Below are 17742 nucleotides of genomic sequence, written 5' to 3'. Positions count from 1 at the left end.
TTATTTCTACTTTTCTCTCATCCTTTTACATAGAACTACTTAAAGTGGACACTGACCCACTGGTACTCAGGGTCAGAAGGTGGACCCTGCACGAGAACACACTCTCCGTTCCAACACACTCCACACACTGTTGGACACTGAGTCACTGGTACTCAGGGTGAGAAGGGTGGGCCCTGCACGGGAACACACTCTCCGGCTCCCAGGACAAATTGATCAAAGTGAGTGTTATTCACGGGGTGCCAGCACCAGATCCAAACAGTAAACTGAACCATTAGGACCTGGATTTGAATCTTGCCAGCTTCTGACTGGTGGGCTGGCTGTTGAGATGGAATACCCATCAGATTAGGTTATCCCTGCGTGAGGCATTCATGGGTAATGAGTTAGACGAGGGGATTAAATGTAGTATCTCCAAATTTGCGGATGACACTAAATTGGGTGGCAGTGTGAGCTGCGAGGAGGATGCTATGAGGCTGCAGAGTGACTTGGATAGGTTAGGTGAGTGGGCAAATGCATGGCAGATGAAGTATCATGTGGATAAATGTGAGGTTATCCACTTTGGTGGTAAAAACAGAGAGACAGACTATTATCTGAATGGTGACAGATTAGGAAAAGGGAAGGTGCAACGAGATCTGGGTATCATGGTACATCAGTCATTGAAGGTTGGCATGCAGGTACAGCAGGCAGTTAAGAAAGCAAACGGTATGTTGGCCTTCATAGCGAGGGGATTTGAGTACAGGGGCAGGGAGGTGGTACTACAGTTGTACAGTGCCTTGGTGAGGCCACACCTGGAGTATTGTGTACAGTTTTGGTCTCCTAACTTGAGGAAAGACATTCTTGCTATTGAGGGAGTGCAACAAAGGTTCACCAGACTGATTCCCGGGATGGCAGGACTGACCTATCAAGAAAGACTGGATCAACTGGGCTTGTATTCACTGGAGTTCAGAAGAATGAGAGGGGATCTCATAGAAATGTTTAAAATTCTGACGGGTTTAGACAGTTAAAATGCAGGAAGAATGTTCCCAATGTTGGGGAAGTCCAGAACCAGGGGTCACAGTCTAAGGATAAGGGGTAAGCCATTTAGGACCGAGATGAGGAGAAACTTCTTCACCCAGAGAGTGGTGAACCTGTGGAATTCTCTACCACAGAAAGTTGTTGAGGCCAATTCACTAAATATATTCAAAAAGGAGTTAGATGTAGTCCTTACTACTAGGGGGATCAAGGGGTATGGCGAGAAAGCAAGAATGGGGTACTGAAGTTGCATGTTCAGCCATGAACTCATTGAATGGTGGTGCAGGCTCGAAGGGCCGAATGGCCTAATCCTGCACCTATTTTCTATGTTTCTATGTTTCTATGTACAGCACAGAAACAGGCCATTTGGCCCAACTGGCCTAAACTGGTGTTTATGCTCCACATGAGCCTTCTCCCATCCCTCTTCATTAGCACAACCTTCTATTCCTTTTTCCCTCATTTGCTTATCTAGCTTCCCCTTAAATGCATTGATGCTATTCACCTCAACTACTCCTTGTGGTAGTGTATTCCACATTCTAACCACTCTCTAGGTAAAGAAGTTCCTCCTAAATTCCCGACGTGATTTATTAGTGCCTACCTTATATTTATGACCTCTAGTTTTGGTCTCCCTCACAAGCGGAAACATCTTGGGGCCGAAATTAGCCTGTGCCCCTATTGGGATCGGTAACCTTGCAGGGCTGGGACTTTTATCGCCCAGCCCGGAAATCCCACCCCCGAAGCAGAATTGGACCGTGTGCCCCTGAAACAAGGTGGAGCACTGTCTCCTCTGCTCCACCTCATTGGAGGGGCGCTCCAGGGGAGGCAACACAGTGCTGAGGTCAGCACTACAACACCCCGCCCCTTCAATTAAAGGGGAGGGCCACTGCACATGCTGCAGGCATTATTGGTGGCCCAAAACGGAGTGCCGGGCTGCATGGTAGCAGTCCAATTGATGCGAGGGTCACCATTGTCGGGCCGACCCAAGAGTTGGCCAACAAAATAAAATGGAGGCCCAGAGCGATAAAGACCTCCCTTTTAAGGGGCGCATTGGCAGCCCGCGGGGCAATTTCCTCCAAGGGGAATCAAAGGGGTCTGCACAGGGCAGTGAGGGGTCGGTTTGCATGGCGATGATGTCATCGTCTGTTGCGCGTCGGCCCGGGGCGTCAATCGCGGGGCATGGCGCTGCCTGTATAGCACCTCCCAAACCTCTGGGGCCATTTTTCCTGAGGTGCTAACGCTGCCCTCCCCCGGGCAAAAAGGACATTGTGCCCTGTTAGCGTCTCCCGGGCAATTTCGGCCCTCTTCTCTACATCTGCCTGTCAAACCCTTTCATAATCCTCTATCAGGTCACCCCTCAGCCTTATTTTCTAGAGAAAAGTGCCCATGTTCAATCTTTCCTGATAGGTATATCCTTTCAGTTCTGGTACCATCCGTGTACATATTTTTTGCGCCTTCTCCAGTATCTCTACAGTACTTTTATAATATAGAAACTAAAACTGTGCACAGTACTCTAAGTGCGGTCTAACCAAGGTTCTGCTTATCAATTCTATCCCTGTAGGAATAAACCCCAGTGTGTTGTTTGCTTTGTTATGGCCTTATTAGCCTACATCACTACTTTTTGTAATTTGTGTGTCTGTACCCCTCTTTGCTCCTCTAACCCATTTAGACTCTTATTTTCCAAGGAATATGTGGTCTCCTCATTCTTCCTATGAAAATGCACCACCTCAAGCATATCTATATTGAAATTAATTTGCCAGTTACATGCCCATTCTACAAGTTTAGTTATGTCTCCTTGTATTTTGTCTTTTCTGAAGGCTTGCTGGGATTTACAGGTTAATTGATCGTGGCACAGTGGCATTGCAACTGAATGACTCAAGTGAATCTTGTGTCCCAAGCAGACTGAGACCATGCACAAGTTTGCAAGGCCTGCTCGTTTGTACAGTTATCCTGCACTTCTTGCATGAATTGCACCCCATGCAGGGGCCATACAGGCCACATGGTTAGTGATTAATACCTATTTTGGGAGGTAGGATGGTCAGGTGCATGGTAATGTACTCTTCAAACATCCAGCTCTTCACCAATTGGTTTCTCTTTTCAGAAAAAAGACTCTCATATTAGAAGGGAAAAGTGAAGAACAGGTGATTATTTCTCCAACTGGAAGCCCCTAACCCGTTCTGAGGAAATGACTCTCCGAACAGTGGACCTGTGATCGGCAGAGGCATTAACAAAGGGTCATGCAGAAGGGTATCCCACAGCTCTGCATTAGTACCTACCATTGTTTCTTAATCTTCTCCCACTAATCATTCACAAACTCAGGTAGTCACAAATTAAAATGTACGACAGCATAATAATGCACCACGTATTGTCAAGTCACATTTATCAGAAGTAGTGATTCCATTGTAATACTTGTTCCTCTTGTGTTTCCATATAGGAACCTGAGGAACCGCCAGTCACACTGCCTGAGGATGTTGAGCTTACTGCCTGACAGCACACAGCTGTACCCACCTGTCTCAAACATCAGCACAATACATCCACTGTGAGGAAATTTTGATCTTGGGATTGAGGAGGGAGCATTGGGAGAAGTATACAGCACACGTGAAGAGGAGCAACTGGAGGTGGTTGCATGAGAACATAGGAACAGGAGTAGGCCCATTGAGCCCCTCGAGCCTGTTCTGCCATTCAATTGAATCATGGCTGATCTGTGACCTAACTCCATATTCCTTAATCCCATTGGTTAGCGAAAATCTATCAATCTCAGCTTAAAAATTAACAATTGATGTAGCATCACTGACAATTTGCAGAAGAGGGTTCCAAACTTCTACCACCTTTTAGAAACATAGAAACATAGAAAATAGGTGCAGGAGTAGGCCATTCGGCCCTTCTAGCCTGCACCGCCATTCAATGAGTTCATGGCTGAACATGCAACTTCAGTACCCCATTCCTGCTTTCTCACCATACCCCTTGATTCCCCTAGTAGTAAGGACTTCATCTAACTCCTTTTTGAATATATTTAGTGAATTGGCCTCAACAACTTTCTGTGGTAGAGAATTCCACAGGTTCACCACTCTCTGGGTGAAGAAGTTTCTCCTCATCTCGGTCCTAAATGGCTTCCCCCTTATCCTTAGACTGTGTCCCCTGGTTCTGGACTTCCCCAACATTGGGAACATTCTTCCTGCATCTAACCTGTCTAACCCCGTCAGAATTTTAAACGTTTCTATGAGGTCGCCTCTCATTCTTCTGAACTCCAGTGAATACAAGCCCAGTTGATCCAGTCTTTCTTGATAGGTCAGTCCCGCCATCCCGGGAATCAGTCTGGTGAACCTTCGCTGCACTCCCTCAATAGCAAGAATGTCCTTCCTCAGGTTAGGAGACCAAAACTGTACACAATACTCCAGGTGTGGCCTCACCAAGGCCCTGCACAATTGTAACAACACCTCCCTGCCCTTGTACTCAAATCCCCTCGCTATGAAGGCCAACATGCCATTTGCTTTCTTAACCGCCTGCTGTACCTGCATGCCAACCTTCAATGACTGATGTACCATGACACCCAGGTCTCTTTGCACCTGCCCTTTTCCTAATCTGTCACCATTCAGATAATAGTCTGTCTCTCTGTTTTTACCACCAAAGTGGATAACCTCACATTTATCCACATTATACTTCATCTGCCATGCATTTGCCCACTCACCTAACCTATCCAAGTCGCTCTGCAGCCTCATAGAATCCTCCTTGCAGCTCGCACTGCCACCCAACTTAGTGTCATCCGCAAATTTGGAGATACTACATTTAATCCCCTCGTCTAAATCATTAATGTACAGTGTAAACAGCTGGGGCCCCAGCACAGAACCTTGCGGTACCCCACTAGTCACTGCCTGCCATTCTGAAAAGTACCCATTTACTCCTACTCTTTGCTTCCTGTCTGACAACCAGTTCTCAATCCATGTCAGCACACTACCCCCAATCCCATGTGCTTTAACTTTGCACATTAATCTCTTGTGTGGGACCTTGTCGAAAGCCTTCTGAAAGTCCAAATATACCACATCAACTGATTCTCCCTTGTCCACTCTACTGGAAACATCCTCAAAAAATTCCAGAAGATTTGTCAAGCATGATTTCCCTTTCACAAATCCATGCTGACTTGGACCTATCATATTACCTCTTTCCAAATGCACTGCTATGACATCCTTAATAATTGATTCCATCATTTTACCCACTACCGATGTCAGGCTGACCGGTCTGTAATTCCCTGTTTTCTCTCTCCCTCCTTTTTTAAAAAGTGGGGTTACATTGGCTACCCTCCACTCCATAGGAACTGATCCAGAGTCAATGGAATGTTGGAAAATGACTGTCAATGCATCCACTATTTCCAAGGCCACCTCCTTAAGTACTCTGGGATGCAGTCCATCAGGCCCTGGGGATTTATCGGCCTTCAATCCCATCAATTTCCCCAACACAATTTCCCGACTAATAAGGATTTCCCTCAGTTCCTCCTCCTTACTAGACCCTCCGACCCCTTTTATATCCGGAAGGTTGTTTGTGTCCTCCTCAGTGAATACCGAACCAAAGTACTTGTTCAATTGGTCCGCCATTTCTTTGTTCCCCGTTATGACTTCCCCTGATTCTGACTGCAGGGGACCTACGTTTGTCTTTACTAACCTTTTTCTCTTTACATATCTATAGAAACTTTTGCAATCCGTCTTAATGTTCCCTGCAAGCTTCTTCTCGTACTCCATTTTCCCTGCCCTAATCAAACCCTTTGTCCTCCTCTGCTGAGTTCTAAATTTCTCCCAGTCCCCGGGCTCTCTGCTATTTCTGGCCAATTTGTATGCCACTTCCTTGGCTTTAATGCTATCCCTGATTTCCCTTGATAGCCACGGTTGAGCCACCTTCCCTTTTTTATTTTTACGACAGACAGGAATGTACAATTGTTGTAGTTCATCCATGCGGTCTCTAAATGTCTGCCATTGCCCATCCACAGTCAACCCCTTCAGTATCATTCGCCAATCTATCCTAGCCAATTGACGCCTCATACCTTCAAAGTTACCCTTCTTTAAGTTCTGGACCATGGTCTCTGAATTAACTGTTTCATTCTCCATCCTAATGCAGAATTCCACCATATTATGGTCACTCTTCCCCAAGGGGCCTCGCACAACGAGATTGCTAATTAATCCTCTCTCATTACACAACACCCAGTCTAAGATGGCCTCCCCCCTAGTTGGTTCCTCGACATATTGGTCTAAAAAACCATCCCTTATGCACTCCAGGAAATCCTCCTCTACCGTATTGCTTCCAGTTTGGTTAACCCAATCTATGTGCATATTAAAGTCACCCATTATAACTGCTGCACCTTTATTGCACGCACCCCTAATTTCATGTTTGATGCCCTACCCAACATCACTACTACTGTTTGGAGGTCTGTACACAACTCCCACTAACGTTTTTTGTCCTTTGGTATTCTGCAGCTCTACCCATATAGATTCCACATCATCCAAGCTAATGTCCTTCTGAACTATTGCCTTAATTTGCTCCTTAACCAGCAATGCTACCCCACCTCCTTTTTCTTTTATTCTATCTTTCCTGAATGTTGAATACCCCTGGATGTTGAGTTCCCAGCCTTGATCATCCTGGAGCCACATCTGTGTGTAGACGTATTTCCTAACTTCACTCTTGAAAGATCTGGCTCTAATTTTTAGACTCTGCCCTCTAGTCCTAGAATCCCCAACCAGCAGAAATAGTTTCTCTCTATCTACCCTATCAGTTTCCCTTAATATCGTGGAAACTTTGATCAACTCATCCCTTAGCCTTCCAAATTCCAGGGAATATAACCCTAGTTTGTGTAATCACTCCTCGTAATTTAAGCTTTGGAGTCCAGGTATCATTCTGGCAAATCTATGCTGCACTCCTTCTTAGGCCAATACATGCTTCTGAAGAACTTAAAACAGTACTCCAGGTGTGGTATGCCTAGAGCTTTGTATAGTTGTCATCATCATAGGCGGTCTCTCGAATGAGGATGACTTGCTTCCACATGAGTTCACAGGTGTTTCAATGAAGGACCCAATATGCCAGTCCTGAACTCCAATTGAAAGGTGGAAGAAGCCTGTGTGTGGATTTTTTTTTAACGTGTGGTGGCCGTTGCACATCAGCCACCACACGGGCTTGACAGAGCTCGATCTTGGCTCAGTGGCAAGGATTAACCAAGACGACTGGAGACCAGCTCTGCTGCACGGACGTAGTGCACACACACATCGCAGTGTGGGCTGGCCCGTGCTGCCCCTGGGCTCTCGGCTCTTCTGGGCCCCATACCCTCATTCGCATCACCCGCACCTTTGGTGCATCACCTCACGGAGCACATCAACAGAAGGTTATTCTGTTGCAGAATAGTCACGAGCATTATTCTCTCTAATTTTTTTTTGGGTGGGGAGGTGTGTGGTCTTTTTAATGGGCTATGTGACACATTTAAATTTCCGCGCATGGGCGGTTTTTCCATTGCAGGGGTCATCAAGGCCTCTGCGTGGCCACGCAGCTTAACAGGAACATTGGTCACGAGAGACTTTGATTAAGGTGTCAACCCTGTCTCAGTGGGTAGCACTATCACTGAGTCAGAAGTGTGTTTTTATTATACTGTGTATATAGATCGACATTCAAAATTCTGTAGAATGTAAATTCTACATTCTGACGGACTCCAACTTATAGTAAGTTTATAGTTGTACCATAACTTCCATTGCCTTGTATTCTAGTCTTCTGATATAAAGACCAGCAATTCATTAGCCCTTTTGATTGTTTTCTGTACCTATCCATGACATTTTAATGATCTGTGTACATGGGACCCTATGGGGTAGATTTTACACTTTTGTGCTTATCGCCCAAAAATGGGCATTATTTCCGGCATGGGTGGTAAAAATGGATTTTCAGATCGCCGGCTTCTCGCCCATTCTCAAAGCAAATTTTTTGAAGTTGGGCGTTACCGCGAGCGATATGAAATGGGCAGTAGCGTTAAATCTCTCTGACCTTCTGCCGTAAAGTGTCGCTGTCCTTAGCAACGGCATGGCAACGCTCGATTCCCGTGATTCAGGAGGTCAAGAGTCATCATGACATGCGCAGAAGAGGAGACAGAGAGAGAGAGAGAGCTCAGAGGGACTCTGAGGGTGCAGTGTGGCTGCTTTGGGAGGAAGTAGGGAGGGTTTAGAGCTCTATAGCAAATAGGGAAACAAAAATTAGTTCTTACCAGCCAGATATTTGCCCGACCTTGGCTTATAATGGAGGGAGAGGAGAAGGCATCACAGCGTGCTGTGGAGACAGATGCTGGAGAGAGCAGTGAGGTGGGAGAGGAGCAAATTGGAGGGCGCAAAAGAGTGAGGAGGTTCTCAGACGAGGCAGGAGGTCGAGTTACGCTAGGGTGATTTGACACAGGGAGGGCGTGGGAAGCCCAACCCAAAGGTCTATCAGAAGATATGGACCGAGATAGCAGAGGTGGTTTCGTCGGCGACCAACGAGGTGCGTGAGGGCAACCAATGCCGCAAACGATGGAACGACCTTGTGGGATCCGCAAGAGTAAGTATTACATTTATTTACATGTACTTTTATGTTTATATAATTTGATCTGTGACAGTCATGATGTGAGGTCTTCCACTTTTACAGGGAATGCGGTCACGCAGCACGTCTTCAGGTAAAGAATGACAATTATCACAATAAGCATGATTACATCTGTCGGTTATGTGTTGAATCAGTCTCTGTGACAGTACCTAGCAAAGATATCACGCAAAGAGATGCCATGTTGTCCTGTCACTTTTTACAGAAGAAGCTATCGATGATGAAGTCTGTGCAGAGGCGAACGGGTGGGGGGCCCCCAGTCCCCAGCGACATCACTGAAATGGAGGAGTGGAGACTTGCATTCGTGGGGAAGCACACCCAGACAGTCACGGAAGCATTTGCAGACCCTGAAATAAAGCTTACGCCACTGCATAATGTAAAGTCAATAGATGCCACACCCACTCATGTCCAGCAATCATATATGATAGATGATTTCTAAAATTGTCCTGGAAATAATGCTGGCCTACTGATAATCACTGCAATGCAAATGTGTTGATGGTCATGAAATGTGATGTCTGTGATGATTTTGATCGTGGTGATGCTTTTGTCGTGCATCTGTTGTGTGTAGCGCTGGACTCACCTTGTGAACAAAGCACCCCCTTCTCCTCTGATAACCTCATTTATGTTTTGCAGCTTGGCCAGCAGCATGGCCCCAGGCAAGACCACAGAGGCCAGAAGGTGGGGACGCGGTGCCCGACTCTTCGGACGATCGTACATCTGCTGCTGAGGAGCTCCGATTCTCGCCCGTCAATCTGCTGGGTCTGTTCTCCATGGATGGGAGTGCGGACTTCGAGGAACCTGCATCACCACGCTCCAGAAGCCATTCCACCCCAAGGCCATCTAGTGCTCCTCCGGTCATTCCCGCCTCCACTCTGGAGGTACCGGCTCAAGCACCTTGCCACAGAGCAGCCCAGTTGTCCCTAGGACGGCGCCGAACCCACGGACGCCTCGTAGACGCGGCAGGTCTGGTCCACGAGCGCCACATGAGAGCGGAAAGATGGTACAGTTGTCCAGGAGGACTGTAGACATTGGTGACCAGATGCTCGAAGCATTGGGGGCATATCCCGACGGCTGGCCACCATGACTGAGTACATTCCGCAGATGGCGGAGGCCCTGGATGCAATAGCCAGGAACACTGCTGGCACAGGCTTCCCAGTGGTCCCCGAGTGTGGCACTCCACCCCTAGGTTCCACACCACCACTGCGAATGACAGGTGAGAGCAAGGACCCAGATCCTGCTTCTGCATCAGAGAATGTTGCCCCCTTGTCAACCCCGCTCCCGTACCCGTGCAACCATCGCCTCTGCCTTCATCCCCCCCAATGAGGCACTGCCTGAGGAGCTCCTCCGCCAGGTGCCATGGAGCGAGGAGTAGAAGGGATAGAGGTGGGGAGAAGAAGGGGAGGGGGGAAGGAAAGTGATGGCTGTGTTATATCTCCATCTGGGTGTATGCAATTTGTTGTAATGTATGGGGGGAGGGGACCACCCTCATGTTTTGCCTTTGTATTCTGTGTTGCTGGAAATGTTGAACATTTGATTGATGTCAATGGTGGAAAAAGTGGGGTGTGGGTGGAGGATGGGTGTTATTGCCTGTGATATATATGATTTCAGACCAATGTTGGTATAACATTTTATTTATTGAACATAACCTTGTTGCGAATTGTCTCAGATAGCTGGACTGTTACACACTGGTGATTCCTTAACATGAAAGGGTTAAATAAAACTTAAATTCAATCAACATAAACTTTAACTGGCACCAAGGTGATGGGCACCATTGATGTCTGAGCTGTGCACAAACAGCAGTGTGTCAGCGTTGTCACTCACAGCAACGTTCTTTCAGTCAAATCGTTCAGATATCAGCTCCTCACGTAAGAGTCTTGCAGCTATGTAGCCACCACGGGCCCTTTCCTGTGGTCTGGACGGGGTCATGGGCATGGTTGCATAGTCAGCCTGATTGTCTGGCCCTAGCTCAGCGCCAGCCCCTCGATATCCTCTTCTTCTCTCTCCTGAGGTGGATCATCAGTCCCTTTTGGCAATTCTTGCCTCCTCCTGATAACCAGATTATGCAGTATGGAGCACACAACCACAAATTTACCTACTTGCTCAGGGTTGTATTGTAGCTCCTCTCCTGAATGGTCCAGACATTTGAAGCGCTGCTTAAGCACAGTTAATGTTTTCTGGACCACATTGCTTGTGTCTCTGTGGCTCTGGTTGTATCGCTTCTCGGCCTCGGTGTGGGTGTCATGCAGGGGGGTCATCAGCCAGGTGGCTAGGCCATATCGGTTATCACCAAGCATCCAGCGTGGTCCTTGTGGCTGACTCTTAAAGATGTCAGAGACATCGCTCTCACGCAGGATGTGAGCCTCTTCGAAGATGCCCGGACATTTGGCATTCACTGCCATCATGATCTGGTTGTGGTCGACACCCTGGGGAACTTAAAAATGCAGTGGAATGCACCAGCCCTGTCAGTCTGAGCATCCGTGGTCATGGGGCAGCTGATAAAGTCCATCCTTCTCGCGTACAGGGTCTCCATGACCCGTCTAATGCAGCGATGGGTTGCATGTTGAGACAGAGGACAAATCTCGACTGCGGATGCCCGAAACGAACCGGATGCGTAGAAAGACAGTGCTATGGTGACCTTGACCCCGACAGGCACCTGATGTCCTGATGGCAGGCTGCCTATGTGGCCTAATGAGGTCACATATTTCACTGATCACCATCTTGTGGAAGCGCAGTCTCTGAAGGCAGGTGTGGTCGGACACGTCGAGGTAAGACCTCTTTTCCTGTACGTGCGGGTTGTGTATGGTCTGGCCCTTCTCTTCATTCTTGCACATCTTAAATTGCAGACATAATGATATGCATCACATATTGAGCCATCTGCACTCTGCAGCATCTGCGTGTTAATCGATGCAGGCTGAGAAATGGCTGGCCCCATTGCAATGAAAGTATAATAGCGATTTATCAGAAGCAATAATTTGGCTTAAAATTACATCTATAGTAAACCCCCCATAGTCCAGAGTATGAAAATATGTCTGTTGAGATGGTCACCTCACCTGAGAAGAACTCCAGAGTCAATGCAAACTCCCCCGAAGTTGAAGCAGCCTTTTGAATGAAGCGACCTGCGATTTTAAAAATGGCAGCCATACTTTAGTTCAGAACAGTTCCACTTTTTCTGGCTGTTTTTTTGGGTGAGCGATAATGTGGGCGATGTGTGCGAGGTGGTGAAAGTGTCGGTGGGCGATCTCCTGGGTGTTAGTTTCACCAAATGTGGTCTTTACGACAAAAAATAATGGGCGGGCGGTATCAAAGAATCTCGGCGTTAATTCCGCGCGGAAAGTAACGCTGGGTGATATTATGGCCGTTGATTTCGCCCATTCTGATGATTCTGCCCCAAAAAAGTGGGCGGGCGGTATTATTTTTTCCCAGCATTAAGCACACGAGGAAAATAACGCTCGGCGATAAGTTTTTGAAAAATGCCCGTCAGTTTTCATTTTGTGGCTAAATGGGCGATATATGGGCGTTATACGTCATTTCAGCGGTAAAATAAACGTTAAGTGGGCGTTAAGCATGCAAAAATTGTGGAAAATCTAGCCCCAATTCTCTTTAAACCTCCACTTTTTCTAGCTTTTCACCATTTATAAAGTACACTGATCTATCCTTTTTAGGTCCAAAGTGGATGATCTCACACTTGCTTCCACTGAAATTTATTTGCCACAGTTTCTACCATTCACGTAATCTATGAATATCTCTTTGTAATTTGATGCATTCACCTACACCACCTCCTATCTTCGCGTCATCGGCAAACTTGGATTTGTGGCTCTCAATCCCATCACCTAAATCTTTAAGAAATACAGTGAATAGTAGAGGGCGCAACACAGATCCCTGCGGGACACCACTAGTCACATCCTGCCAATTACAGTACCTGCCCATTATCTCTACACTTTGTCTCCTGTCACTCAGCCAATTTCTTAAACAGGTCAATAATTTGCCTCTACTACTTGAGCTTCAACTTTAGCTAAACAGTCCATGGGCAAGAACCTCCACTTTTTTTGCATGCTTAACGTCCACTTAACGCCCATGTTACCGCTGAAATGGTGTATAACGGCCATATAGTGCCGATTTTGGCACAAAATGGAAACTGACAGACATTTTTAGGAAACTTATCGCTGAGCGTTACTTTCCCCATGTGCTTGACACCGGGAAAAAATATTATCACCTGCCCACTTTTTTGGGGCGCAATTACCAGAATGGGTGAAATCAACGGCCATAATATTGCCCAGCATTACTTTCCGCACAGGATTAACGGCAAGATTCAATAATACCGTCCGCCCACTTTGTTTTGTCGTAAAGAGCACATTTGGCGAAACTAACGCCCAGGAGATCGGCCACTGTCACTTTCCCCACCTTGCACACATATCGCCCACAATATCGCTCACCTAAAAAACCGCCCAGAAAAAGTGGAACACTTCTGAACGAACACCAGCGATGTGGCTGGCACTTTTAAAATCGCAGGTCGCTTCATTCAAAAGGCTGCCTCAACTTTGGAGGAGTTTGCATTTACTCTTGAGTTCTTCTCAGGTGATGTGAAAATCTCAACAGACATATTTTCAGACTCTGGACTATTGGGGGTTTACTGTAGGTGTATTTTAGTGAAGAAATCATTGCTTCTGATTAATCGCTATTACACTTTCAATACAATGGGGCCACCAAACAATAACTGTGCTTAAGCAGCGCTTCAGATGTCTTGACTACTCAGGAGAGGAGCTCCAATACAACCCTGAGCAAGTAGGTAAATTCGTGGTCGTGTGCTCAATGCTGCACAACCTGGCTATCATGAGGGGCCAAGAATTGCCAGAAGGCACTGATGCTCCACCTCAGGAGAGAGAGGGGCTGGATGCTGACCTCGGGCCAGACAATCAGGCTGGCCATGCCCACGATCCCCTCTAGACCCGCAGAAAGGCTCTTACGTGAGGATGTGGAAATATGCAGGCTATGGCAACATAAAATGGAAAGACCTCCGAGAGTAAGATTAAAGTGCCTTGAACATAAAATGAATTACCAATTGAAATTTGATTAGTCATGCTTCCTTAGCATCGCCAGTAACTAGAATATACTAATCAACAGGGTACAGACAAAATGTATTCAATGGGACAGAATATACTAATCAACAGGGTACAGACAAAATGTATTCAATGGGACAGAATATACGAATCAACAGGGTACAGACAAAATGTAATCAAGGAAATGGGACAGATTGTAACTAGAATAACCCAATCACCAGGGCACAGACAAATGTGTAGTCAAAGGAGATGGGCCAGATTATAGAATAGTATAAACCAGGAGGGGTAACCCCACCTAGGCATCGAGAACCTAGGACCAACACTCGACAGAAGCAGGGACCAGGGGAAAGATCCTTGAAGGAACAATGTCAGGACCGGATTGATCACCCGGGGATGTATTGGGTAACTATGAGAGTATTTTGAGTGGAAAGGAACATCTTTTGGAATGCCTTTCTGCAGGGTTAAATAGTGTACTTCTTCTGTATCGGGGAATTATAGAGTGTAAGCAGTGAGTCTTGTACTTCTGTATTAAACGAACATTAACGGTACTGTCAGTGTGTAATTTGATATTTAACTCAGGAACTGTCACAGGCAACTACTAGTCACACGACTAGCGAAATTGCCGTTTGTGCAATATTGACGACCCAGATGGGACGATTCTGAGTTAAAATAAATTAAAATAAGAAAGACATAGGAGAAATGGCAGGAAAAGATGGAACCTACCAGTCGTGGGAAGAACAGTTTAACCAGACCCTGATCGAAAATGTCAGGGATGGCTTGAAACAATGAGCTCACCCGGATTTCCCGGAAGAGACTCAATCTTCGACAAAACTAACAAAGAAAAGAAGAGGGAGTCTAAATGTGTCTTAATGGCAGCATGTTATGCAGAATTACTTAAGCAGAGAGATCGCAACAAAATGTTACAAAACCAATGGGAGCACGAAAAATCAGGATGTCAGACAGATACAGGAAAATGGACAGAGGAAGTTAAGAGATTGAGGCTTAAATTGGCAGAGCAAGCCAATGAAATTGAGACTCTCCAAAACGATTAAAAAACTCCTTATGTTGCATCTGACCTCTAGTATAACTACGGCAGATAATAGCAAGCAAAATAAGGGTAACCCGGAGTTGGGGGAGGTGAACTTGAAGCAGATCCTCCTCAGTAGCTGCAAAAGCAGTTTTAAAAATCTGAAAGCTGACAGCAAGAGTTTTCAGGAAACAATTAAACAAGGTGAGCAGAAGGACCCTGCGGGATCCAAAAAGAAGTACAAAGCATGGCAATGTATATTGTGGTTCAGGGAAGCATTGTGTTTACAGTAATAAACCGTTTGTTTAAGAGACGAAAAAAATAGAAAAGCATTTCTATGAATCTAAGAAAATAGAACATAGGGGTTAAGTTTCGGGCTGCGCCTAGACCCGCAAGCCACGCCTGATTTCCGCGCTCAAAACCGCGCTGAAAAATTACCTTGGTATTCTCCACTCCCTCAGGTCGATCCAGGCCCTCGGCGCAGCGCAGCACGAGCTGTGGGGGGGCGGAGCCAGGTCCCTGCGCTGAAAACAGTGCCAGGACCTCTGCACATGCGCACTACAGTCCGAAGCACACCGCCCCTAGCCCTGCCAAATGGGCTCACTGGGGCGGTGAAGATCAGGTTGCACCTTCCTCCTTTTCAGCTCCTGCTCGAGCCTGTGGGCTCCAGCTTCCTCCCTGTTCAGCTCACGCTCCCTCTGGCTCTTTCACCGCCCTCCCCAGCTCCTGCTCCGCTGCCCCCCACCCAGTTCCCACCGCTGCCTCCCCCACCCCCCCCCCCCAGCTCCTGCTCCGCTGCCCGACCAAACCCCACCCAGCTCCTGCTCCGCTGCCCCCCCCACCCAGCTCCCGCTCTGTTGCCCCCCCCGCACTCCCCCCCAGCTCCCGCTCCACTGCCCGCTCCCCCCCCCAGCTCCCGCTCCACTGCCCGCTCCCCCCCCCCCAGCTCCTGCTCCGCTGCCCCCCCCATCCAGCTCCCGCTCCGGCTGCCCCCCCACACCCCCCCAGCTCCCACTCCACTCTGCTCCGGCTCTGCTCCCTCTTCCTTCTGCGGGGGCCTGCCCACCCGGCATCTTGCTGGGGACGGGCCCTGCCAAAGTCTTAGGCCCAGCTTCTTCACATTGGCCGGATCCATTCAGCCTCCTCTCTCTCCTCTCCCCCCCCTCCTCGCTCCTCTTCCCCACCCCACCTCCCTCCCTCCCTCTCCCCTCCCCCTCCCTTCCCTCCCTCCCTCTCCTCTCCCCTGCCCTCCCTCCCTCTCCTCTCCCTTCCCTCCCTCTCCTCTCCCCTCCCCCCTCCCCTCCTCTCCCCTGCCCTCCCTCCCTCTCCTCTCCCCTCCCCTCCTTCTCCTCTCCCCCTCTCCTCCTTCCCTCCTTCTCTCTCCCCCCTCCCTCCTTCCCTCTCCCCCCTCCCTCCTTCCCTCTCCCCTCCCTCTCCCCCTCCCTCTCTCCCCCATCCCTCTCCCTCCCTCTCCTCTCCCCCCTCCCTCCCTCCCTCTCCTCTCCTCCCACCCCCTCTTCCTCCCCCCCCCCTCTCCTCGCTGTCAGAAACACATAGACACTGACAGACAGAGAGAGAGAGACACTGACACTGACAGACAGAGAGAGAGAGACACACACTGGGGGGGCCCCGTCCCAGAACGCTGTTGGGGGGCTTCCCGGTGCTGCAGTCGGTGAGTAGAAACTTAAATTTTTATTTATTGATTTTTTAATTTTTTAATTTTTAATTTTTTTTGATTGATTTATTGATTTATTTATCATTTATTATTTATGGCTCTTTATTTGTAAAAGTGATGTGTTTCATGTTTGTAAACTTCCCTTCACCCCCCCCCCTCCCACTCATTCCCTATGCCTGATTTGTAACCTACGCCTGATTTTCTAAGTGTAGGCAAGGTTTTTCTGAGCGTACAAAAATTTACACTTAGTTAGTTTGGAGTAAGTTTTCGCTGCCTAAACTTTCAAAACAGGCTTAAGTGGCCGGACAGGCCCCCTTTTGAAAAAAAAACTCTGTTCCAAAATGAAACTGTTCTAACTGTCTAGAACTGGAGCAAACTAATTGCCGAGAATTGCAATTTCTAAGATACTCCATTCTAAACCAGTTGCTCCAAAAATATAGGAGCAACTCTGGCCGAAACTTCGCTTCTCGGCCTTTTGGCTAAGATCATGCGTAACTGACCTGACAGGGGAGTAGCCACCATGACCTCCGGGTGGTTCTCCCTGGATCAAGAAGGTATATGCTTGCTTTTTTGGAAACAGGAGGTGGGTGGGGTGGCTTGACCCATCCACCTCCACGGGTTGTGTGGGGGACCTGACCCATCCACCTCCATGGCACGAACCTGGTATTGCAGTACTTCCAGGAACGGTGCAGTGGCTCTAGGCCTTTTGGCTAAGAGCATTGGCGCAGAGTGATCCTTGGCGTGTGCAAGGTGACCTTTGGCGTTTGTGATTTGACAAAGAATTGGAACGATTGGCTACGAATTTAAAAAAAAACTCTGGCCGAAACTTGACCCCATAGAATTTGCCATTATGGATGTTTGAAAAGTTATGAAATGTATTGTGTGCGATGCTTCAGTGTGAATGGTAAAGTTAAAAACCATGTAGATGTTTATTTGTCTGTGTGTCTGTAGTTTTTCAACTGGCACTGGTTAGTTTGAAATTGGTTTGAATTAATTTGGAGTTATTGAGGTTAATTAACCTGTGAAAACCAAACTTTCATTATGGCCATGGTGGAATTTTGCTTGGTTTAAATTGTGTGAAAACCTATAGTTCCGGACATGAGGCAATCACATATATTGGATATTTTAAAATAAAAAAACATTTCTGACCAATTCAAGATTGTGACCAGTGGACAAAAGGCTGTGTGCTGCTATTATGCATGAAAGAGAGAACCATTGTAATGTGTAAGCTGTTGGTATGTGTGGTATCATGCATTAGTATGCGTGTTTGTTGAACTTAAAAAAAAGGTAACACTCTGTACAAGCAGAAAGCAACACCTTGTCAAGAGTGAAATAATTATTTTGAGCATTGTAACATTTTAAATTTTGAATTAGGGTGGATGTTTCCC

The 17742-nt window shown here is 47.3% G+C and overlaps 1 pseudogene; it reads left to right on the top strand.

Annotated features, from left to right (window-relative positions):
• Positions 1 to 16813: 16813 nt before the first annotated feature.
• On the top strand, positions 16814 to 17051 carry LOC139274327 (U2 spliceosomal RNA; annotated as a pseudogene).
• Positions 17052 to 17742: the final 691 nt, after the last annotated feature.

The sequence above is a fragment of the Pristiophorus japonicus genome, chromosome 9 (assembly GCF_044704955.1).
Source record: "Pristiophorus japonicus isolate sPriJap1 chromosome 9, sPriJap1.hap1, whole genome shotgun sequence".
Taxonomy (NCBI): domain Eukaryota; kingdom Metazoa; phylum Chordata; class Chondrichthyes; family Pristiophoridae; genus Pristiophorus; species Pristiophorus japonicus.
The sequence above is the reverse complement of the archived record's forward strand: the minus strand, read 5'-3'. Positions and strand labels throughout refer to the sequence as shown.